This window comes from Ambystoma mexicanum, chromosome 3q (assembly GCF_040938575.1).
Source record: "Ambystoma mexicanum isolate Mex_15411 chromosome 3q, UKY_AmexF1_1, whole genome shotgun sequence".
In the NCBI taxonomy this organism is placed as follows: Eukaryota; Metazoa; Chordata; class Amphibia; order Caudata; family Ambystomatidae; genus Ambystoma; species Ambystoma mexicanum.
The window spans coordinates 98,050,416-98,076,725 of NC_090926.1; the positions used below are offsets into that span (position 1 = coordinate 98,050,416).

The window sequence follows — 26,310 nt, forward strand, 5'->3', positions numbered from 1 at the left end:
ACTTTCTGCTTCAACTTTCTGAAGGCGGTACGGAGAGAACTCCAATGAACGTGATTCAAGGACTTTATATAAGCCCCGTGTTTTGCGCATAAGAAAAATATAAATCCCTTTATTTTCACTTTTAGTGTGTTCTAAAAGCTAAGCCACGCCCACTATCCCAGAATCCCTCCTAAGGCACTGGCCGCGTGCATTTGGCGCGCGCTCATTTGGAGAAGGGCTGTCGGCTGTCTGCTGGCTGTGGGTCTGTGGGCGGTGGGTTAAAATATTTTATCATATTGCAGTTCAAATTGCTTATTTTCACGTGGTTGACCATCTCATTAGCTTGTGAGTGTCTGCTTTAGATCATGGAGTTTACATGCTCGATCTCAATTTATTATTGTACACTTTAGGAAAGACCAGCGGTGATATTTTGTGTACTTTCACTTTTGTGGTGAAATCTTCAGCGGCACAATTAGCGTAGTCTGCCTTTTGTGAGACGCGGTTTGCTGCTCATACTAGTGACTGCTGTTAGAGTGCGGGAGCATTTTTGTGCCGAGTGATTGTAACACCTATGGGGCTGAATCGAGAGGGATTGTTTGCGAGAATGTATGGTTAAAACTGGAAAGCCGGTTTTGGAAGAAAATATGTTGTCTCCCAATGTCTATCAGTCTGTTTAATTGGACATGAAATGGGTTTAATATCCTTGAATGCAATTTATCTATGGAAAGCCATGGGTTTATATTGGAAATTTCTGATGGTCAATGAAAAACTGTATAATGGGAAAATATATGTTGGAAACAAGAAATCCCAAAATTGTGAGATGGCGGAACTGGTTAAAATCGCTGAAGGGGAGGGCAGGTATTGATGGATATCTCCTCACCAATAATCCGGAAAGAGCTAAAAAGAAATTGTGGCTGAGTGATTGGATTGAGACTAGAGATTCATGTATGAAATTAAGAGCATTTAAACATCAAGCGTTTGCAATTCAAGAACTGCATGTCACGGAAAAATATCTAGTTAAACTCCCTGATCCTAAGAACAGAAGTGCATATATGAGAATAAGGTTGAACATCTGCCTCACGAACGAAGTTCGATTTATGAGAAAAAGTACTACAAATTCCAGTTGTAGAGTTTGCCTTGTACCTTCAGAAATTAAGACATTGAAACATCTGATTTCTGAATGTCCAGCCTTAACTGAGCAAAGATGTTTATTGTTTAAACACTTATTTGAGGGTTTCCGTATGCTGGACTCTGAAGCCCTATGGAATATTCTGTATAATAGTCAATCTGTGAAGATGAATATTGCAATGCTATTGATCAAATCTCTGTTTGATGAATCAATCTATCGTTGACCATTAAATTCTACAATACATCAAATAATATCAGAAAAGTATATAACAAAGCTTGAGAATTGTAACACATACACTTTTGTTTGATTGGCACAATATTTGCTGAAAAACAGATGGAGGACATTCTATATATATTTCTCAGATGACTTTTAGATTTTGAACTGTGTATAGTCTTAATATTGCTGCGAATACCGAAGAGATGATGTATATCTTGGAAACTTTTTATGTAATAAGTTTTTTATATGTAAGTAAATGCATCTTAGTATATTTAGTACTGTATATCCTATTGTATTCTTTTTTTTTCTGTATTATGTTTATTTTTGAAAGCCTGTATTTTTACAGCCATGTCAAAAAAAACTACAAATCAAAGCAGCTGAGCATTTTGGTATACAAACTCACCAAGATAAGTATTTCGTAGAGGATTTCCTGGGAGACAGAAGGCTGCCACCCAGTTTATACCAATCCTAAAGTCTGTCCAGAGAAGGATTCAGCCTTCACTTGTGTTAAGAAAGGAAGAAGGCAATGTGCACGGAATCTCAGTGTACAACTTTGAATCTAAATATGTGCATACAAAACCCAAGACTTGTGCATAATAAAACCCAGGAGAAACAATAATACCTATATATGAAAAGGAATGTGGGGTAAGCACTTAGAACCTCCTTATGACTGAAAGGAAAGTCGGCAAACTCCTTACCCACTATGCTATTACAGATACTGACAGCGCTAAACCCACGTAGAGGGCAAGCAAGGACAGGATCTGTGAGCTGACACTCTGGATGATACAGAATAAGGAACTTAGAAACTGTACTCACGAGGACGGGAAAGACCACTTGAATGTCAGTAAACTCACGAACCCAGTTGATCAAACAGGAACCCTGAAGGCTATAACAGCAATGGGTGGAGGAAACTAAATACATAAGACCCTAGTCAAGGGGCGAGTAGAAATAGTGATATAAAATAGTGAGGAAACAAAAAGGGCATTTACACTGGGACTAGTTACAATAACACCAACACCTAATAATCCATGGGAAATTAATGCAGAAGTGAGATGGAAAACATGGAATGGATCCCAATAGAAAGTAAGGATCAGGAGCAGGGAAAATGATATCACAAAAGGAAACCTTGAGGCAGGAAGCTGAATCTATAAAGGGAAAGACTAAAGCATCAGGTTTTTCAGTAGCAAAGGACAGCAACAAAGAAACAGAAAACACAGGCGAATTGGGCAGCATTAAAGGGTAAAGCACAGAGACAGGCTGCCTGCAGACAGTGGAAGACAGAAAGGGAAATCCAGTGAGCAGAAATCAATTAAGCACAAGAATCCGAAATCCAGGGCAGAGGAACAAGAAACAGGAACTGGGCACTAGGCACAAAAGCTAGGAACAAGGAACAAGGGACCAGTCACAACAGGAACACAGCAACAATGACCAGCGCTGGACTGAAGCAAACTGAGGCTTTTAAAGCTGCTTAACGAGCACACCCCTCAGCCGTGCCGCCTGCTGCACCTGCAGCCACAGGTGTTGCCTATCCTCCACCCAGCCTTGTCCTGCAAGGGAGGAGGTGAAGCAGTGAGCCAGGCATTCTGGGAAGCATAGTCATTTGATTAAAGTAGCAGTAGCATGCTGGCTGCCAAAAACCTGGAATGGATCCGGAAGGGAAGTAATTTGGGAAATAAGGTTTTAGCGCTCCCAATTCATCAGGACACTGTAGCATAAGGTTCGGAGGAAATGTCCAGTAGGGAATAAACCCCAAAACATGCCCCCAAGTGGCGGGAACGGGAGCGAAGGGAGCGAGCCGTGACAACTTGAGACACCCAATCAAACCAGGGCAGTAAACCCACGAATAGAGAAACTGTTCCATCCGGCTCCATCTGATCCATTATATATTGAAGGCCAGCTAAAGCCGGATTTGCTAGTTGTTACTGCTACACGAAAAGAGGTACACCACTAGCCTCTTCAGAAGCTCCACCAGACAAGGAAGGCAAAAAGCTTTACACCATGGGGAGGAAGATTTCTACCTTGGCAGCGTTTCAAGCTAGGATTGCTAACCATTCCATGCTGTTGCCCAGCTAGGACTACCATAAATGGGACTAGATTACATCCCTCGTCGATTCTGCTCCAGAGCCTTTAAAGTCCAGAATGGCCCAAATAGCAGCAGAAGGCAAAGCCACCGGTAGCAGCTTAGTCAAGAATAATCTCTACGCTGCAGATAACGCAGGCCGTATTATTGTGAAAGGAACTATCCTCAAGCTACACGCTTGGCTCTTACGATCGGTCTTCAAGCTTGAGACGCAGGCGACATTACTCAACATGCCTGTGTAGCCTACTGTACTATTCGGCAGAGCGGTGGAGGACGCGCTCAAGTTAGCCAAGGAGTAGTATGATTCCCTCAAATCCCTTGGCCAACTTACCAATAAACAAACTGGGCAAAGGGGCAGAAACAATTTTCTACGCTTTCGCAGTCAAAATTCCCAACAAGGCTCTTCATATGTACAAAACCAAGGTTCATCATGGAACAACCAGGGTCAAGCATCTCGGTTATACAAGAGGCTAGCGCAGATCTCATGGCTGGGGGAGATCCTCCACTTCCCGAGGTGGAGGAACTCCTCCCAAACAATGACAGCCAGCTATAGGTCCCCTCCAATGCCTCCGCAGTAGGGGGATAGATTTCCAACTTCGCCCACGCATGGGAGGGAATAACCACGGACAAGTGGCTGTTATTTACAGTAGCGGGTGCTATTCTGTGGAGAAACCATCCAACCACCCCTGCGCTAAAGGAAAACCTCAATGGAAGAACACCTCATCTTGATGGAAGAAGTCAAAGCGCTGCTCCTCAAAGACGCCATCGAGATTGTGCCGTCCAACGAGGTAAACAAGGGTATTTATTCAACCTTCTTCCTTGTGCCAAAAAAGGATCTAACCATACGCCCACTATTAGACTTGCGCCCTGCAAACACTTAGTTCCGCATGACAACACTACAAGAGGTAATTCTCCTGCTTAAAAGGGCGGGGATTACATGGCAACATTGGATATGAAAGATGCCTATTTTCATATTTCAATGCTCCCAGCGCACAGAAAACTCTTGCGGTACAAAGTAGCAAACCAGCACTACCAATTCAAGGTGCTGCCCTTTGGAATAGCCTCAGCTCCAAGGGTATTCACCAAGGTACTGGTGGTGGTGGCAGCGCACCTGCGCAGGAGGGCAATCTCAGTGTACCCCTACCTGGACGACTGGCTGATCACAGGAGAAACTCCAAATCTTTGCAAACAAAACACGCAAAGGACCATAAATCTTCTCTTCCAATTGGGCTTCTCGATAAACGAGAAAGTCAAGTCTTGTGCCGGACACAACAAAGCAGTTCCTAGGTGCTGTATTGGATACAAGAACAGGCTTAGCCTTCCCATCCACGGGAAGAGTACAGAACATGCTTTGGCAAATAACCCAGTATCGAGCAGGTCTCAAGATAAGCGTACGCAATGCGTTTACTAGACATGATGGCATTGTGCATATAACTAGTCCCACACGCATGTCTGCCAATGCAGGAGTGGTTGGCGAAACAGTGGTCTCAGTCAAGTGGTCAGTGGGGCGATCTAGTGGTCGCTTCGCCAACACTAGTTCAAAACCTACGCTGGTGGTCAAGAGAAATCTGTTAAGGGGAAAACCCTTCCACGATCCGCAAGCACAAGCGATTGTCACAACAGACGTCACTCTCCAGGTGGCGGGGAGGGCATTACCTTCACCACACAGCACATGGTCTGTAGACTCGCATCACAGAACCATATCAACTTGTTGGAGCTACTAGCAGTACTCCAAGCATTTCAGGCATTCAAAGCGCTACTCATGAACCAGACGGTTCAAATTCTAAAGAACAGCACAACTGCGATGTTCAATATCAACAAACGGGGGGGCACACACTCTCCAAGTCTGTCAAGGTTGGCGCATAAAATATGGAAATGGGCACTCAGACGGGGGATAGCCCTATCCCAACACGTTCCAGGGTTACTCAACACTCTAGCGGGCTCTCCGAGCAGAGATCCCCCTACCAGAGGAACACGAGTGGCAACAACACGCAAGCATCGTAGACAACATCTTCTCTGTGGGGTTACCCCACAATAGACTTGTTCGCTACAGGTGTAAAAGCAATGCCAAGACTTCGCGTCCAGGTTTCCCCAGCCAGACTCAAAGGGGAACACCCTATGGGTGAACTGGTCAGGGAAATTTGCTTCCGCTTTTCCCCTCCTTACAACCCCCACCCCGGGTCCATTAATGAGCAGGATCGTGAACAAGATGTACAGAGGAGATGGCGCTCATCCTAGTTGCTCCTATGTGGGTGAGGCAACCGTGGGATCCACATCTGCGCAAACTGGAGATGTGCTATCCCATCAAACTCCTGTGTCTAACCGACCTGTTAACCCAACACGGGAACAGTGCACCCACAACCACACTCAATGAACTTAGCAGCACAGCTCCTGAAGCCCTAAGAGTTCGGACACCTTAATCTACCACAACGTATGGGTATTCTCAAGGAGTCACTAAGCTGCATGCATAAGTGGCAGGCAGCTTAGTGACTTTGGGGGGCAATGCTGCGCGGTTTTCAGTGAGTCATTTGGCCATAGTGAAGTTGTCCCTTTGCCAGTTCCGGTGCCACAAGATAAGTGGGTGTTTGCGGGTAATTGTGGGTGTTTGCGCACCAGAGTTTGGCTTTTGGAAAGGAGCAGCCGCAAAGAAAAAGAATGACGGCGCATATGGGGCCGGGGGAACTATCGAGTAATTATTGAGGCCAGCACTGGAGTATAGCAACAGAGGAGTGGCTGCAGTGATTTCAGGCAAAAGCTATGCTGAAGGCTGTACCTGTGGGGCAGTTTTGACGTGGTCTGGGCGTTGTGGTCATCTGTCATGATCTTGGAGACATCCCTGCCTTGGCAGCACTGACGGTTGTTGCGGCGGGGAGCTCTGTACACATCAGCACTCCATGCAAAAATGGTGACGTCACCGGCCAGTGCATGGTATCGGCAATGGTTGCTGTGCGAGAACGTTGGTACAAACGTTCTTGGAGCCGCTGGTAGTCAGCACTACATCAAGGGAAATCGTTTGAACTTCGGAGAAAAGGACCTCCCATTGTGTCCTAACGTGATTGAAGCATCCCTGGAACAATTATTTGTGTGGGCTCATTACACGGGGTCAAAGCAAGCTTCTATCGATAATGCGTTCAACGACAGAGACATGGCTTTGTTTTAGTACATGTCAAATTCATCATCAGAGCTTCAAGTTTGGGTAAAGGGTTGCGAAGCGTGTTGCATCTGCTGTTCAGCTGCAATGTGACCCGCAGATGTATGCAATGTTATTGTATTCTGTTGATGTTTAGCCGATCCGTGCAGCAGTGTCCTGGATTTAAATCTGACAATGTGTAGGGCAAGGTTGTTTCATATTACGGTGGTTTGTCACTAATCTTGCAGCATTTAGAGGGGTGCCCTGTAAATATGTTAATGCTGTTAGTATGGGGTTGGTCTCAGCATTTACTGTTGCGAGTTACTGCTTAACTCATTAGTGTGGTGTCATTGTAGAGTGCTGAGGTACAGATTTGGTTGCAATTTGGCAATGAGATGTCCAAATGGCATTCAGTGAGATTTAGTGGGTAGTTGATTCCCGTTATGGTAGTGCCAAAAGGGATGGCATGTGTGTGTGGTACTATGTGTAACATGTGGTGAAGCCATAGTTGGTGGTGTTTTAGGTTGTCCCAAACATGGAGGCATGTGTGGTTCCTAATTGGTAGGCATGCGAGTTGCCAAAAGTGAGTGGTGTATTGAAGTGATTGGATGCTCTTTAAACAAATGTTCAAAGTTGATGTTCCTATTTACACTGTGCTTAACCTTACATTTCTTTCACAGGTTCACAGCCAAGATACTCTGCAAGCTTAAAATTGTGGGACTCTAGTGTGGTGATGCTTAATTTTGCGATTTTACCATGTTTTAATGCTTAATTTGTCCATTTGGTTTGTTGTGGGGGAATGTGTGAGGGTGATGGTGCAAAGGGAGTGTGGAGCACGAACATGGGGTTGCTCAGGTATGGTAGCAATTGTGGTGTGGGTTTGGATGCCCATTGGAGCATATGATTGCTCAGGTAGGGTACCAAATGTTGGTGTGGGTTTGGAGGCCCATTGGCGCAAATGGTGGTGTCAGGCTGAGAGGTCCTGTGTCCGCGGAAGCTGCTGAACCCCCGACAATCCCCCTGAAATGTAATTCCCAGAACTAGGTTTCAATTCAGCTCTGCAAACTACACCCCAAAGGGAAAGGGGGAAGTGGATAACAAAACACCACCAGGCTGACTGCGTCAAAGCTGAACCTGCAGAGGATATAAGAAAAGCAGATAGAATTCCTTTATTTACTTACTTAACCTTAGGAATGGGAAAGACTTTAAATCCTTAACTAATAATTAAGAATCATACCTGGCTCTTCTCTTGAAATTTCTTAGAGAAGCTTGTAAAGAAGCTGAAAATCTCTCTTACTTGAGACTCTTGAAATTCACAGCAACTTCTTACTTTGGGCAAATCTGGAAAGTTTAGTTCTTTGCCTCTTTTCCAAAATGTACTAGTTGTCCAGTTAAATTGTCTTTATTTATTCTTTCCTTTTCTTTCAAACTTTTCTTTTGTTTTTTCAAACTATTTACAACACGCGCACGGTAAGCAAAATCCACGCGCAGAAAACACACGCGCTTGCCAAAACACGCCAAGTAGAATTCACGCGCAAACGAGAACACGCGCAGAAAAACACACGCGCTAATAAATTCCCGCGTTGATTAACTTCAGCGTCTATTCACACGCGCCTTATAATCCACGCGCAAAGAGTTCACACACGATCGAGTACACACGTTTAAAAGGACACGCGCAATTGAGTTCTCGCGCTGAAGCACACGCGCTGGAAAACACACGCGCTACTGAGTTCTCGCGCGGCGAGCCGATTCTCGCGCCAGGAGTCACACGCACTGGAAAAAACACACGCGCTAAAGAGTTCTCACGCGACAAATAGATTCACGCGCTAGGGAGCACACGCGCTGGCAAACACACGCGCAGTTGAATACTCTTGCACGCGCAAAGGTTCAACGATAGTTTAAGATTACATGTAGTACGCGTTTTTACAAATAGCGTTCAAGCGCACTCGGAGTTCAATAGTATAAATTCAAAGGTAACTTTTTACGAATTCTCAAGTAAATGTCATTAAGATGAACAGAGCTGTAGTACAAAGTCACTTATCTCCAGAGCGAGTTCATAAGGATCTTCAGAGTTTCCTGTCTTCTAAACAAATTCCTGACAACTGATAGCTTCTCCAGAAACCCCCAAGAAAGTAGCCGCTCAACTGCTAACGCCTGAAGGATAAAATCCACCAGGCCCAAGTCTAAAGCAGGAGCAGCCACTAAACACGTCCTCTCACCTGGGGTTTAGATGATGAAAGGCAAAGAGTGACAGTTTATAATGTTCATTGTTGTTCTGCATTGTCTTCTAACCAATCAGAGCTGTCACTGTGAGACTCCATTTTGCCTTGGGTCAGAACCAGGATTCTGAATCAGAAAGTTGAGGCCAAACCAACTACAATAGAAAACTTCCCACCCACACAAGGCTAAACTAAAAAGGATAAATAAAGAGAAATAATGAGATGGAAACTTGAATAAGGGAAAATAGTCTGAATAGGGGAAGGAAACTTGACAGGTGGTTCAGGTAGGGTACCAAATTTTGGTTGGTGTCAGAGCTAGTGGTATATGGATGCCGACATGGTTGGTGTCATGCTGTGGAGATGTATTTGTTGCTTTAGGCGGTCAGTGGGGTTAGAACCCTTTTTGTTGATGTTTTGGCACAACGAGTTGTTGGCGGATGATGAAGATAATTTTCGCGCCTTGAAACACTTGTGTATAGACACGTTACAAATGCCATGCCATATCATATCAAGTAGGGTATAGGTGTGATGTGTAAGTTATGTGCTGGAAGGTGGGCTGGTTCCCTTGAGCGAGTTCCATAAAAGGCCTGTTATGGTACTGGTGATTGTTCTGGAATTGGTGGAGTGATTTGGTAGCTACTCTAAAGTTTTGGAGGGGAATAGCTTCATTGCTTGGTCGGTTTGCTGGAGGGGTATGTAGAAGAATAGTCTTTGTAGTCTATACATTGTTTAGTCGCGAATGTGCCTTCTGTCTCTTCCTTAGTTTTTGTAGTATTATGGAAGGGGGGGGGGGAAGATGTGTTGGGTTTTACCTAATCTGGTTATTTTCCTATGTTTGTGTGTCAGCCTGGAATGTTGAGAATGGAGTGTTGGCTCTGAGAATGTTATGCTTTGATTACAGAGAAGTCAGTTGGGAACTTATGCTTGGCACTGAGTGACCGGTGGATGCTTCTATCCCATGAACTTGTCTCATGTCTACCCTGTTGTACTTACCTGTAACATACGAATCCAGTAAAGACCACTGTCACCTGTGGCTCCTGAGTAATATGTAGAGCTCAAAACGTACAATTTAACAGCAACTCCTTCTTTGTCAAATATTTGAAGTGCTGGATACAATAACCACAAATCGACTCCTAAGGCTCCGAAACGCAAGTCAATGCTTCATGCCCAAGTTGTTTTGTAGGTAGTCCAATTATGTCTAGCGGTTTTCACCGTGCGATGCGGCAAAAACAGAATGTGCACTAGGCTGAATGTGTTTTTATTTTAAACAGGTTTTTCACCAAATTATCATACAATTTGTCATAAAAGTCAGTTATTGGCAAATAATTTTTCGTATTTGCTATGGTACTCAACATGTACCTTAAGTTTAGTGCGGCGACTGGGGCATATTATATATCCTGTGTACCAAGAATTTGGACTACTTTGTCGAGCGCCCTTGAGCCCTTAACAAAGAATTGTCATTCTTTACCTTATTGCTTGTTAAAGTAGTTTGCCTGTTTAACATTTAATAGTTCTTTATTTTTATTTGACGAGACCACGCGTGTTCCTTCAATGTGGTTTGCGTTGCCTAATCAGTCAAAAACGATCTGGCCCTTTCTACCCAGGAATTGTTAGGAAATCTTCAAAAGCTGTCCGTTTTGCGTGTCAACACGAAATCGTTGCATTTTATAAGACGAATCCGTGTTCCCTTGGCCAGTGTGCTGCCCTCGCCACTTCCAATGTAGCATACATGCTTGAGAAAAAACAAGAGTAGTGCGAACCTGGCCACAGGCTGTCATACTTTGAATGTATTTACCTGTTGCCAGGGCGCACATATTGTCTTGGTGACGTCACAATGCCTGCTGAACAGATGTTTCTCTAAGGCGAAGTGTGGCTCTGTGGATAAGATCGCAAATGGCTCATCTGGGATAGGTCAGGCGTCTTGTGGCGGGAACAGCAGCTCAGGTTTGTTGGGCACTAATTATGTTCCCTTTCGTGGCACCAACTGTACATTGGGATGGTGTTGAAAGGGAGGTGTTTATTTAATGTCGTAGTTTCGTTATTTTAACACAGTATTACGCGTTGCAACTCTGTGCGCCCAAAAAAATTGTCACGGGGATACCACACGATGTACTTCTGCTCGAACAGGCAACCTACTACATTGAAGGAAAGTGGGTGGGGATTATCCCAGCTGGAGGGGACGGGCTGCCCGCTCTTTTCGCCTAAATGGTCTGCACCGTCTAAGAGGGTGGTGGAAAATGGAGTTCGAACTTCTATTCTATAATTATACTGCTGTCTTAACTCTGTGGGTGGGTTTCTGTTGGGATTGGGGGGGGGGGGTGGCTAAGGGTGGACCGTGAACTAAGTGGCCCTGTAATGTTCAAAGTGGCCTCACATGACACATTTTCAGCAAGCCCGATGCTTTTCCTATGATCAAATTTGGAAATGCCACACAAGAGACCCAGGGTGCAGAAATCCCAGAGTTCCCTATAGGTCAGTCCACGACTGTGAGTGGTTCGGGGGTTTGTTATCGTGCTGAGCTAGTTGTTTTTAGGCACGACCTTTTTGGGCGCCTGACGTTCTGGCGCGTTTGTTTTTGTGGCAGGTCCACTTTTGGTGCGGCCACAGGGCGCAGAGACCTATAGGCGCGAGTATGTTTCGCGCAGACCCGCCCTGTCACTTGTGATGTGCCATAAAACAGTTGCAGCGTCCTGTGTTCGCTCAGTCCGGTCTTTGCACGTTGCACCGGGCTGGAGTAGCAGCATTGAAATAAGCCATTACCATGCAAAGTTCTCCTTCACCCTCCTTCAAAACGGCACAGGCATGGCATAGACTAATTGAGTGAAAACATTTTAACCATCTGCTGAACAGGGGAGTCGAACTCGAAATGCAAAAGTAACCCTTTACGCTGATTTTGGCATAACAGAATGCTGCCGCCGCCAGAAAATTGGCACCTGCATTTGGTTGACTGATGGTTCCAGGAATCATTGTTACATGGTTCAAATATGTAGATGCATTTTGAATAATCGCACTTTGCGACGTGGATCATAAAATATATGGACACGTGTGATTGTGGTGCAGAATGATGAATCCCCCTCACCATCGTGACGGGGTTTAGAGTATTGTGCAAAACAATCTTTACTACTGACACATAGCAGCAAAGAAAAAACGTTAGTCAAACAAATTAACTTTTTATCAGGAAAACAGTATGCCACTGGAAAACACAGGGAAGAAACCCAGTCCAAGATGGGGCTCAGGTGAAGCCCTTTGTGACCAATCAACAGGGACCCACCCGCATAGAAGTCCCTTCCTCTAAATGCAACTCCTCTTCTGAAGCTGCCCTCTGATGCAATCGTAAGGAAACCCAAACACTCCAACTGAGGACCAACTTTGTAGTCCTTCTGAGCCATACCATCCAGAGGCCTCTGAGAGACATCTTTACTTCAAACTCTTCAACTCGAAGCTGCATAAAAATAAATAAACTGGTGGGTGGGAGGGCTAATACTTGCCTCCTTGTCTTTAATAGAATCTAAACCCCCTGTCACGATAGTGAGGGGGATTAAACATTCTATGACACAACAAGAAGGCTTCACATTATGCAAGTTCAAAGCTCTTGCATCACATTAATAGCTACATGATCAATAAGTTTGTTAAAATGTCTTGAATGTGGACTCTCTGGACCAGTCAGCTGCTTTTAAAATTTGTTCCAGACCTCGCCCAAGGAAGGCTGCTTTGGAGGTCATAGCTCCCCTCAGAGTGTGCCCCAAATGTAGAAATATCAATACCAGCTTCATTCATTACCCACGTAATCCATCTAGCCAAAGTGGCGGGGGGCACCGGATTGTAGGGTTTCCGGTAGGAAATGAGCAGCTGAGTTACCCAGGAAACGAAGCCCCTCCGTCTTCAACTCAAAACATTTCAAACCTTGTACAACACACAATTTAACATTCTCTGGAAATGCAAGATATGAAACAGAAGAAATCATGCATTTAGTTATTTTTGGAGATAGCCAGCCCCCCGAGGAGAGAACAGCTTATTGTCAACATCCAGGGCTCTGATATCTGACGCTCTTTTGATGGAAATGAGACACAGAAGCATGGCTAATTTTGAAGAAAGCTGTTGCAAAGATAACCCCTCATGAGGGGGCCAATCGAGGAACAAACTCGGGACCATAACATCACAAAGGACTGAGTATCTGGCTTTAGGAGGAACTTGAACTCTGATAGATTTAAGGGCTTTTCTCACTAAAAAATGCTTCCCCCACTGGCTCTCCTTTAACCAGAAAGTGGCCAGCTGAGATGGCCGACCTGAATCCATTAATCGTTCTATAAGCCTTGCCCTCCTTGAATAATTCAACTAAGAAATTGTCTACTGGAGGGGCAGAAATGGGATCTAGGTGTCGAGCCACACACCAGCCAACCCAGCGGTTCCATGCTGAGGAATACCCTGCCTTGGTGGATGTTGCCTAGGAATCCTTGATACTAATAGTCTTGCGAAAGGCCTAAAGCACCAGGAAGAGCTGAAATCTTCCAAGCTATAAGGGAGAGATGCCCTCGAAGGACCAGGTCGTGAGCGAGACCCGCCGGATCCATCAGGAGGCGAAGGTGGAGAGGGAGAAGACTAGGGACATCCACCGCCAACTCCAGGGGAGCGGGAAACCACACCTGAGGGCCAAAATGGGGACCCTATAATCAATGTTGCTAACTGACTGCGTACTTGTACCAGGACTCTGGCGATCATGGTAAATGGAGGAAAGGCCTATGACGGGGGACCTGTCCAATCCTGGAGAAACGCGTTGGTCGCTAAAGCTAGGGGGGTGGGGGGGATCTGGTCTCCAGCTGTATAAAAGAGGAACCTGACAGTTGAGATGAGAGGCTAAAAGGTCTGCCTGAATTGGACCCCAGAGGGGCAGAATCATAGCAATGACCGTCCTGTCTAGCATCCAATCGCTCCTGCCCTGGAGGTAAGGGGGATTCCAGTCTGCCACAGTATTGTTGGCTCCTGGTAGATATTCTGCCTGTAAGAGGATGTTACTGTCCAGACAAAAGTGGCAGAACTTCCTTGCCAGATCCGCTAGGGCCTTTGAGCATGTTCCCCCCCAAGCGGTTTATGTAATGAACCGCTGAAACATGGGCCATCCGAAGGACACAGCAGTTCCCCTGGTCTTTGAGAAGGATCTTGACCGCAAAGGATCCCGCTAGTAACTCCAGACAATTTATATGAAGTAACGTCTCTTGAGCCGACCATTTCCCTCCAGTGGAAGTCTGACCTATCCTGGCCCCCCAACTGGCTCTGCTGGCATCACTCTAGAACTACATCGGGAGATGGACCAAAGATCGCCTTGCCATTCCAGGCAGTCATATGCTTCAACCACCATAGGAGCTCCAACCTGGCATCGGGACAATGCCACCATTTGAGAATGACAGGTTCTTGCAAAGATGTCTTCCCTTGCCTGCGGAAAGCATCCCCACTACTCTCGCTAACTGCAATAGAGACACCATCCTTTTCTTTAGAAGGAGGTGAATTTTCTTCCGAATCCTTGAGTCTGCTGTCTGGAAGGAGGATGCACTGCCTCAAATCTATACTGAAGCCCAGAAACTGGATGCATTGAGTAGGACGCAATATGGACTTCTTTACATTTACTACAAACCCTAGGGCTTGTAACGGGGAGATTGTCAAATGTAAGTGACCCAATAGAACCTGGAGATCGTGTGACAGAAGGAGCATGTCGTCCAGATAAATGATGATTTGAATCCCCTTTGCTCTGAGAAAAGCGATCACTGGCTTCATTAACTGCCAAAGGCAACCCTCCCCCCCCCCCTCCCCCGCTCCCTTCCACCCCCAAGATAACTGGAGAAACTCTTGATGAAGTGGGGGGAGGGATGCTGGCACTACCAGATATGCATCCTTGAGGTCTAGCTTGATCATCCAATCCCCTGGGAGAAGGATGTCCCTGAGAAAGTGAATGCCCCAATCTTGAAATGTTGGTAGACTACAAACGGGTTGAGGGCCCTCCGGTTTGACAGGACGACATCCCTCCTCTGGATTCGGAACCAGGAAAATTGTGCTGAGAAATTGAGGCTCTGAAGGTGGCAGGGACCACTGCACCCTTGAATACGAGCTCCTGGACCTCCGCATCCACCAGCTTCTGGTTCTCTGTCGAACAAGGGAGGAGGAGGAGGAGGAGGAGGAGGAGGAGGAGGAGGAGGAGGAGGAGGAGAGTTGACAGGGAGGGGAATAAAACTCTATCTGAAATCCCTGAAACTTTCTCACCCATGTATCCGAGGTGAGCTCCTCCCACCGATGGAAAAACCTTGCCAACCTGCCCCCCCCAAACCTGTGGGAAGAAACATTTAAAATGCTTGGTAATACCTGGAGCCGATCTTGCTCTAGTTGCTACTCTGCCATAACAACCTCTCCATTTCAATCCTCTGGGGATAGGTCGTCTGGGATCCTCGAGCAGAGGACGAGTGATGGGCTCCACGGGCGGCATACTGTTGTGGGTGGGCAGAACCCCAGAAGGAGGAACGGCCGGAAGAGCGGGCTCTACCTCGTCTGGCCTTGGGGGCAAAGACCTTTCTGATGTTGGCTTGGGCCTTGTCCAGGGCAGTAAAGGTGTGTACATCTGCCGAGATCCTTAAACCTGTCGCCAAACAGGTTACCTTGGGCCTTGGGGCCTGCTTCACCTTTTGCCATATCCTGCAGTTTAAGGCCAATGTGCATGAGAAGGGATTTGCACCTCTCCCTGGAAATGCTAGCATTGGCATTGCCAAGCAGGCAAATTGTCCTCTGAACCCAACCTCTAAGAGCCTGGACATCAATCGGGGGAATTGGTGAGTGCAGCCTCCTCGGCCAATTCAAATATTGGAGTCTGGGGCGGTAGGAGGGGGCAACATGTCTAAACTTTTCCTGATGACCACGGAGGGCCCTGTCAACCCTTCTTTTTGTTTTTTTCTTTTTTTTTTTTTAATTTGGATCTTCCCCTTCTGCAACAAAAAGGACACCATTGATTGGTCTATATCCGTGGTAGAGGCCACCTTATTCGGATTGACTGACCTAGGACATTCGGACCACTATTTGTTCCTTTCTTCCTTGGGAAGCGGTCTCCTGATCCAATGATGTAAGAAGAGACCGCCTCCGAAGGCAGCCATTCCGCCGACCTTGTACGCTGTATGAGAAGGGCCAAAAAACGTAACCCCACTGTCATCAATAACTGACCCTTGGCACAAATCTACTGGGGTCCCTTTCCTCTTACACCTCTTAGTCGGGGAATCTGAATCCTCCGAAGAATCAGACGAGGACAAGTGAGTTGAGATGGCTTGGGCTGGAGCGGTGGACTGAACACCCTCCACAGTTTACGTTTCAAGACCCTAACCGGGGAATTGGAAGGAGAGGGAGAACTATGAACAGGGCTTAGATGCCCTTGGAAATGCTTTGACTTTGCTGTACAATTTCTAGGCGCTACAGAGGGACCCAGATCAGAGCTGTGGTGAAAATCTGCTGTCTTATTAATGAGCCTGTCGAAAGCCGAGGCCAAAGTAGAATTTAAATTAAGTAGGGGCTGAGTCCATTGAATCCCTAGTGACAGACTGGGCGTGGGGGGGGGAATACGGAGGGACTAGGGAACTCTTCCCCCAAACACCTCATTCCAGACTCTTATCCAGACCTTTCCGTTTACTTAGAAGGCCTATCTTGGGTGCTAGCATCGGCCGAAGGGGGCCCCTCCAAGCCTTTGGCTGTGTGCATAATTATAGACTCGCACAAGAACAAAGTAATGCAAAAGGATAAAATGTGTTCTTCAGAATACCAGAGAGCACCTGGCGCCAACAGGTTGGGGGTACTTATCTATTAAAGTAGTGAACAATACTGCCCACAACACTGACCAAGTGCTATTAAACAGGCCGAGCCTGCAAGCCAAGCAGGCCACACAACACTTCACGCTAAAATGAAATCGCCCCAGGCTGCGCCTGGAAACCAAGTGGGTCAAAGAACGTGTGAACTGAGACAGGTGTCCGCCTTCCCATTGTTCAGATGCGTGTGCAACGCATATGAGGAAACAACATGATACAAATTTGAAAAGAAATAACTATCACTTTGTCGTGCAGGTGAATGTTCCCACGAGTAATGGCGCTCTCCTCCCTGTAAGGGATAATGAGCTGGTAACGCGTTCAAGCGTTTGCCAATCAGACAAACGCTACCCTACTGGGCGTGACCAAGGAAAGCTCGCAGAGCAGGTGAACGTTATGATGGTGGCAGGGGAAAGGGGTGGGAAGGAAAGTTCAAGGCCCGGGCACTGGGTGTAGCTGAGGCAGAGTTGCCGCCTCACACTATACAGCCGGGGAGCGGCCTGAGGACAAGGAACGCCTCTGGAGCGTTCGAACACGCGACCGCTGCGGTCACAACAGTGAATGAAAGCAATAACTATAACCAATACAATGCAACAAAGTAACGTAAAGCCGCGGCCTAAGCGCACGCTTCAAACACTGACTAATAATAAGTACATGTTAACAAGTGTACTTGTCTCATGCGTCAGCAGCAAAGAAAGAGTTGCCTTTAGAGGAAGGGACTTAAATGGGTGTGGGTCTCTGTTTGGTCACAAAGGGCTTGACCAGAGCCCCATCTTGGACTGGGCTTCTTCCCTGTGTTTTCCAATGGAATACTGTGGTTTCCTGTTTTATTAATAGTTATTTGTTTGACTAACGTTGTTTCTTTTCTGCTATGTGTCGGTAGTAAAAATTGTTTTGCATAATATGAAGCCTCCTTGTCATGTCATAGAATCTGTGTGTGGATTTAGAAGGGTGTTTATATTGGTAATGTGACGAGACGTATACTTGGATACGCCGTTCATTACGTGTTAGTCATAGCAATATTGGTTGTTAAAGAAAAACACAATTTCATACTGCTATGTCTAATAAAGGGACATCAAAGGCATAGACTGAGTAGGGCCTGAGCGAGCAAGGCCCACCCATAATCTGTAAATGCCCACTGAGCAGCACTGTGTGGGCCTTTACAGATGTTAATGTCACTGTGGTGGGGTCCGACTACGTTAGCTTCTGGACCCACTTGTTAGACAAACCTGGCTTCGTCTCTGAGGGACATTACTTTATATCCAAGATTTGATTGTTTCAAATGTCAGACCTTATATCGCCTTGCCGCACACCCGGCTGCTGATTTTGGGCCACGGCTGTTAGTCTGGGGTGTACTGGCGATGGTGACATTTGACCAACCCCACCCAGTCGCCATGTACAGGGCAGGGTCTGGCCCTGAGCGATCAGTATAGGCAATTAGGGAGATTGCTGATTTTGCTACTGTTCCAAAAATAGGAAGTTGGGACACAAGGTCTGCATACCAGTCTGGAATGTACTGGCGATAGTGAAATTTGACCAACTCTGCCCATTCGTTCTGCACAGGAGTGGAACAGGGTCTAGCCATGTGCTATCCATATAGGCTATTGGAGATTGGCAATATTTTGCGAATTTCTTTTCCCCCCCACCCCTCCCCCCAAGAATAGGAAGTTATGACAAAATGAAACAAGCACAAGGCTACAGCAGACCCCCTTGTCCATGTCTGCTACAAACCCAGGAAACGCCGGGTGGTACCACTAGTGGCTCTATATACGCAAACAGAGAATCCTGCAGCAGGGACTGACTTTAAACCCTTTGAGCAAACTTGCGTAACCCTTCTGCAACATACCAATGGAAAATATGTACGTTGCTTTTTTACGGTTATGAAATAGTTTGGATTTTGTTTATTAAAGTTAAACCCCTCCAACATAAAGGCTCTGAGCCCAAACCATAAAAATGTGATGCGTGTTTACTTGTTATGTTGATTTATTCTGCGCACCGCTGCCACCCATGGGCAGTCACCAGGCGCTCGCTTGGCTCTGCAAGAGAAGGGAGTGTGTGGGTGGGGTGGGCTTGGTGAGGATAGGATGAGAATGGGTTCAGAACCAGGAGGATCTGGCGCCTGAGTGTTTTACATGTGGGAGTTGGCATGGGAGGCCCAGTGCGTTGTAACAGTATAGGTAAGACTTTGTGCCTCTGATGTGTGTTAGTTCTAGTGTTGGTGTAATGTTGCAATTGTGCATACTGGTTAGATTGTGTCCATAAGGGATGCAGAGTTGTGGGTGGCTTTGATGTATGACTTTTTGGAGTCTTGGTGTGTACTTGTGTCGCTGGCTGTTTTATGGATTTTGTGGCGGGTGGTTCACCCTAGGTGTGCTTCCAGAATCTGAGCTGGTGGGGTGAGAACATTGAATCCATTCTTTTTGCGTACTGTGGCTAGCCCAAGGTCTAATGTAGTGGCATTGTTGGAGAAGCAGGAAGGTGAAGTGGGTTAGTTAGGTCGGTTTGGTGGAACCTCTTGTGTGACTTTGATTTCCGCTTGATGGTGTCTACCCACATGCTTGGTTGTGGTTTGTTGGCCCACCTCTCCTCTCCAGGTCAGGGCTGAATTCCCTTGCAGTTATGGTTGCAGGTTGGCGTTGAAACCTAGTGTGTTCCTTGTTAATCCATGTAAATTGTGGTAGTAGGGTGCAGAACTGATATCTGTTTGGTTCCCGGAGGGGTGTGCAGCGTAAGGGCTAAGCATAGTGGAGACGGTGTTCTGTCGGCTGGCCTATATAGGTGGGCATGTTAGGGTGGCCCAGTTTGTGATTGGGCCGGTTGTTGGGGTACTATGATTTGTGTGGTTTACCTGTTGGAATTTCATTGGTGTGTAATTGGGCTTCATGCTGTCCATACAAATTGTTCCTTTGGTTGGTCTGCAGTCTTTGATACCACTGTCTAGTTGTTGGGATGTGAAAGGTGCGGTCAGGAGATGGGGGTGATGCAGTGTTCTATTCCTCTAAGCTATTGGCATTGTAATCTGTGGAACAGTGTCCTTTGTATTTCATTTTGGTCTGTGACGTTGCGGGTGTCCCTTTGCGGTGGTCTTTGTCAGATGAATAACCAGATTTTGACTAGTTTCCTCAAGGTGATGTGGTCTTCTGTAGTTCTAATTTATTTGGGGCTGGTGTTCCAGAGGTTTGCAATTAGATGTGAGAATGCTGTTCTGCCAAATTTCCTAGTGTTGTCTCCATTTGAAGGTTGTTGATGGATCTTGGGTCTTGTCTTGGATGGTACCGGCTTATCTTGAAGGAATTCAACTCCTTGTCTCTGCAAGGATTTGTGGGTGATGCAAAGTGCTTTGAATTTAATGCACTTTTCTTACTGGTAAGTGTAGGCTTTTTAGTGCTGGTGATGTGGTGTCTTCTTTTTAGTCTCAATAGGATCCTGGCTTCTGTATTTTGCTCCCTTTGGAGTTTCTTGGAGTCGTTCCTAGGTAGAGGCTGTTTGCGTAGTCAATTGTGATTATCGGGGATATGTTTGTGATACTTCTGTGAGGGAAGGAGAGGTCTTGGGAGTAGAAGCATTGTTTGGTGATTGTGTTGACTTGCAGTTCCAGGGATAGTACATTATCCATGAGTATTCCTAGGTTATTTACTACGGTTGTGTTCCCATGCCAGCCGGTGTGGTTTTTCTCTGGTGAGGGCAACATTTCAGTTTTCGCTGGGTTCAGTTTAAGGTTGTTCATTGGCATCCAATTGTAGATGTCCGTGGGGCAGTTGTTGAGGCTGTTATTTTGTTTCTGGGTTGTTTTTTTCACAATCATTTGTGTAGTCTGCGTAGTTGTAGGCGGTCTGTGGGTTTGAATGATTTTCATCAGTGGGCACATGTAGGTGTTGTAAAGCAGAGGGCAGAGGCTAGGTCCGTGTGGGACTCCTCAGGATATGTTTTTGGTGTTTGAGGTGAATGGTGGAAGGCATGTTCTTTTGGCCTGGCTTGTTAGGAATGAGGTAAGCCACTTTAGTGCGGATTCCGGTAGGCCACATTGCATCCGTCTTTTTATTAGTGTTGCATGACTGATAGTGTCAAAAGCCGCTGTTATGCCACTACATATGTCCAATAGTATGAAGGCCGATTGGGCGTCTGCATTTATTTTCAAGTCGTCCCAGATCGATGAGAGCGCTGATTATGTTCCTCTCATTGGGCTGAAGCCGGGTAGGGCAGGTTCGATATCAGTCTGTAGTTGCTCGGGTCTTCTGCACTTTCCGATTCCATTTTGATCAGTGGTTTGAAGTAATTTCGATAAATGAATATGCTTACACTGCAAAGCTATTCCGGATGTCCACCACACGATGGAAGTAGGATCCCAACACAATTGCATCAATTTAATGAAAGCTGGCACTACTGCACGTTGACATGAGGGCCATTTACACATAAACTGCAATGTCAGCTGCGTCTAAACAACCCTCCAGCCAAATGACCAGTGCCAAATTGGCTTTTGCGCCACTCTGGCCTCATCGAAAGGGGCTCCGTGGCCAAACTGGCGTTTATCGTGGCTTTTCAAACACTAAAAACATGCGAATATTATTTACTATAGTTTTCCTATTGTCAGTGAAATATAGATTTATTACAACTGTCACAATGACAGTATTTTCACTGTTGTAGATGTTGTCATTGCACCAGGGCTAAGACCATCAAAGTTGGTCGTCCTGCTGGGGCTGCAGTTAGCAGTGCAGGTGCAATAAAAGTTGTGCCGATTTTGGCTCTAGTGCATACAATCCAATGGTTCAAATACTGCCATGACCCAGTGCGATCCTGGTTTTCATTGCAATCAGTAGAAATCGAGTCACTGCTCTAGTACAAAGTAATGTGCATAGTCCTACAGGCCCATCTCAAATTGTTGGTCGGGTCTCTGCTTATTGGCTGGCTGAGAAACACGGGACCAGACAGTTTTAACCCAACTTTGCTTTTCTGCAAATCAGCAGCCTCCCGGTCCGTTGCAGCACTAGACCACTATAGGGAAAATACCCCTCCCTTAATTCTGTGCACGGGCAGAAGAGTAAAGCTTGTTGGGAGAGTTCAGACAGTACAATGAACCTATTGGAAACCAGACGGAAGTTTGAAATTATGTGCAAGGTGGGCATAATGTAAATTGGCAATTATGTGCTTAGTTGGTGCAGTGAGTAACCTGGTCCTATGTGCGAAGGACATTGCCCTGATGTGTGTTGCCTGCAGTTCCAAGGCATGTAGTCTTATCCCTTGTAGCCCGGCAACCCTCCCCAGGTAAGTGGACTTGATACAAACTAGCAAGTGCTCATTTGGTCTACTGGAGAACTGCTGCTTGTCAACTTTGCATCATGGAAATTGTCAAGGATGGGCATGTGGTCATTTTATTAATTGGGCATACTTTAAACTGTTAATGATGTTGTGTGGTCTTTCTGGAAACCGGCATCAATATGCTAACAAGGCAAAATGTAGACTGGTAAATTACATTCTTGTCGGTGCATTGCCACTTGGGCGCATCATTTCCGGGATGTTCCGTTTAAAAAAAAAAATACTTGCCATTTGCCAATTTAAGCTGTATTTGTGTGACAAACCAGCAATCAATTTCTGCCTTGGTCAAAAAATAGCAACTCCCTCGGCCCCCTGGCTTCTCTAAATGGAAACGTTCGCAATCTTTCATTGGGACCACTACTCGGCGAAACGTTACTAAATACCACATCAGAAAAGCCAAATACAGTAGAAAATAATAAATGCACTTTTATACCTTGTGCAGTAATATGCTTTTTCTAAACCTGGTATGGATGTTTTGCACACCGTAATTCTAGTTGTATTTCACTCAAAGTAAAGCAATGGTGGTTTTTGTTCTTGAGGCCATCAAAACATATAGTAACTTCAAGTTTCAATTGTTTGATGCATTTGCTGCTATTAGCAGGGCCTCCAGGTACGTGCATGTTTCTGGACTAAGCCATGGCTGGGAATGGATGAAATGGCAACCTGTAATGACGAAATGGTGCAAACTCCACCTCCAACGTGGTGCAGGTTTATCCTGAGTGAGAAGTGGTCTCTGCCATACTTCTGGCACGCTCTCACTTTGAAGGTCCTAGTCTCATGCTTCATCGGCAGGACGCTCAGGCAGAGTAAGTTTGGGTGGTGAATTGTGTTCTGGGAGCAGGCACAGGGGTAAAAGGCTATGCCATCAACCTTTTGAAATAGCATTCCACAGGGGCGTAGGAGACGCATAAAATCTGGGGGGCACAGGGGACACCTTGGTGACTTTGCTTTTTTAATTTATTTATTGTGTTTTAGTCAAATAACTTGACTTTTCACAATATTAAAATAGCAGTACATATTAAATTACAAATATCACTGTATAAAACATGAGAAAAGAATAAAACAAGAAAATTAAAGGGTGCAGCAGCAAAGAACATGTCTTTATATGTTGCATTTCTGAATTTGTCACCTGACTATGAGCTCATGGTACTAGAAAATAACAATTATTTCCAGTGGGGCACAGCTAGGACCCAGCTCGTTAAGAGGCAGATTACCTGTAAGTGGATTCCTGCCAATTAAAGCAGTTGCAGCCTTTTCTACCAACTGCAAGTTGCTACTTTTTTTGTGTGGGGCAAGGAGACTTGTGTCTCTCTTGGACTGGAAGGATGGGGGTTTCAAAGAAAGAGGAAATCTTGCTTGTACCTCTGTAAGCCCTGTTATTGGAGTAGAGGGACCAGGTGTGTGGTGTTGCTGCTTTGACTGTCCTCCGGGGCATGGGGGGGGGGTACAGCAAACAGAGGATGAGCAATCGCAAGGTCACACCCTTATAAGCACTCCCCAGGTCTTCAGCTGGATGTGTCGGACCCGGGGGATGTCTAATAGGTCGGGTGTATGTGGACCCAAGGGGGTGGCCATAGGGCAGCCTGCTATGTGGGCTGCCCCTCTTGCGCTCCTGTGTGGGCTGTGACAGCCTCTCGCGATGAGTCTGGTCCCTCTTATTCCATCTCATGCTGGCATTAGAGCCTAGCCTTTTTTTGCCTTTGTTATTCTGAATGCAAAGTTGGACTCTGTTCCTTTCTCGTTTTAACATTTGTGGCAAAGCCTGATCTATTTGATTCTCTCATGTTACTAGGACGGCAGAGCATGGGTCCTCAGCCCTGTTACACTATTCAAACAGCTCCTCTGAACTTTCTTTGCCTCTCCCTTATCTCACTGCTTGCTTGCTTAATATATATCTCCTTGCTTGAACCTTCAACATATTCTCCCTAACACAGCAATGGCAACTGCAGTCTGTCTGAACTGCTATTTGTTCTGTGTCTTGAATTGGCCGCTTATTTCCGCTTTACTGTCTGCCGGGGTAAAGACATTTGCCAGTCGCTGCCATAATGGTTCTACCTGGCCATAAGAGGGCACCAGCTAGCCATTATTGGAAGAACATCGGCATATTATGCCAGAGGCGAGCAACTACCTTTCTAATGCCTACACAAGAGAGACAACTATTGCCTTTGTTTCTAACAGTAATTCAGTGGATTAAGAAATGAGGGAACACACATTGCTTATAAATGAAGGGGATGATGTCACACTTGGTTAAGACATTTTGATCACACCAGTAGCTAATTTCCAGCTGCAACTAAGCGATTACCTTTTAGACTTCTGGCTTTCAATAATGTTAGTACCACCTGGAAAGCAGAGGTTGTTCAACAGGGTTCCTGGAGCACGAGGGGGGGTACCCTACTCGTGCGCATGGATGTTTAGAGGGCATTCTTGCCGTGGTTTGGAGCCTGACCCTTACATCTATGATGGTGGCGGTGGAAGGGCCTATTACTTTTGGTTGTACGTACCCTTTGAGGGTGGACAGACATTGCCTCCTGCTTTAGCCCACTAACCGGTCTGCTTTGCAACTTTATCACACATACCTGTCAGATGGCATGCAACTCAATGCTACTAATGTTATCAGCCTCGGAAGTCTGGAATCCTTTGCCACATCAACTAGGGTATAGGCTTGCCACCTGAGACTTGCCTATGTCTGAGTCGGCATCTGTCGCCCTGTGGGGAAGACGCACAAAGAGCAGGGCACAGTGCCCTTGTGGGTTTTTCACACTTCTTCCTCGGGGTGGGCACAATTGACTCCACAGAGAAAGTGGCACATTCTGGGCAATATTCTCACACTTTGACAATGTCGCCCAAAGAGCTAAATTGGCCATTTGAAATACCTGTCAACTTATTGCGCAATCCACCCTGATGGGTTTAAGCACCTGTTTAATGTGTGATGTCAATTACGGGCATTTGCCAACGCACTCGAAGCACAGGACACCCTCTTACCAGCGGCATGCCACCATGCTCACTCATTCTGATCACGAATTGCCATTTATCTGGGGTCATGTTAAATGTATTTATTACGTGTGTAGCATCACGCAAAACCCACAACATTAAGGCACAAAGTAAACTACATGGAGTGGACCACTTCAATTGGCGCACGTTTTTACTTTTCAGCCACAAAATGGAAGATTTTAGCGTAAAAGGCAGGTGAAATCACATTGCATTTCCACTCTGGAAGAGTGTAGATACCTCGCGCAATTAGCGATTGCTGGCGGAATTGACAATGGCTTCCTCTGGACTCAGCCCGCTTTTACCAGGTTTAATTTCCAAGGAGATCCCAGAGAAATCCCTTTCCTTATTTCCAGCATGAGAATCCATGCTGGCAGTAAGGCTGCATTTGTCTGGAGTGGGAAATACAGGGGGTCCTGGTGTGTCCACTCGGCTCCCGAACTCCACCCAGAAAATGCACATAAATCCAGCCAATTAGAAAAAGCGACAGTGTTTTCCACTACTTTTTCTGGACCAATTGACCTGGAAAATGCTGTGTTGCATCGGAAGCTGAATGCATTCACTCCGCCTATTATCCCACCGGAAGATTAAGCCAGGTGTTGAACACAGGTGTTACTTATTCCTGCACACAATCTGCATTTGGAGCATTAACTCACTGAGCTACCTTACAAATTATCTCTCCTGGGGCTTTACTGTCTTAACCCCTTAACTGCCATGGGTGTTTCTGCCAAGGCCTTTTTTGGTGATTTCGGTATGTCGCCATTCAATCCCTTGTAACATTTTTGTTACGCAAGATATCTCGGCGAAGTTTGGCCCCTTTTTTTCCCCAAATGTAGGCGGTTGTAATGTTTCAGACTTTGCCAGGGATTGTGCTTAATGAAATCTGGGGCGATTCCAGCAAGTCAGACCTCTGTGGATTCCCGCGGGTGTCGTCTTTTCAGAAATGCATGAGGTTCCCTGTTTTCCTTGGTGGCTTAGACACCAGAGGCCCAAATCTGTATGTTGTCCACATGAGCAAAATCTGCTCTGCCGAAGGCTTGTGGGTTAGCCTTTTCCCTTTGTGCCCAGGTAGGTGCACCTACACATGTGAGGTACGGTTTTCGTTGGGACACCTGTGGGAGCGCAGGATGGTAGGGCATCTGGTGTTGGCGCAGTGTTTTGGTGGCGTCCAGAGTAAAATGTCTTTTCTTTTTTTTCCACCAAATTTCAGAGACCTTTGTAAGAGGATTCAATTCAACACTACAGCTAAGTCAACGCCTAGTCTATAATACTGAATGAAAACCCTTATTGATATATCTTTATGTCCAGTTCATGCGTTCTGGATGACTACCCCTATATAACACCCCTCTCTTGGAACCCTCCTGACCCCACTGAGCCAAGAAGTAGTTCTGTTTTGCAAGTTAAAAGGTTTATTTGATAATTTAAACAAT

At 46.0% G+C, this 26,310-nt stretch overlaps 1 protein-coding gene across 5 annotated transcripts in view; it reads left to right on the top strand.

The window, feature by feature from the left end:
* Window positions 1-26,310, top strand: part of LOC138582170 (protein D7-like) — a 1,409,716-nt gene that overhangs the window by 183,401 nt on the left and 1,200,005 nt on the right. For 2 of the 5 annotated variants that reach the window (XM_069653213.1, XM_069653215.1), the window contains exon 1: window positions 10,613-10,697. The exons of the other annotated variants lie outside the window; for them this stretch is intronic. The gene's annotated coding sequence lies outside the window, so the exon portion shown is untranslated. Of the gene's footprint in view, window positions 1-10,612; window positions 10,698-26,310 lie in introns of those variants that run through there. 5 annotated transcript variants of the gene reach the window in all.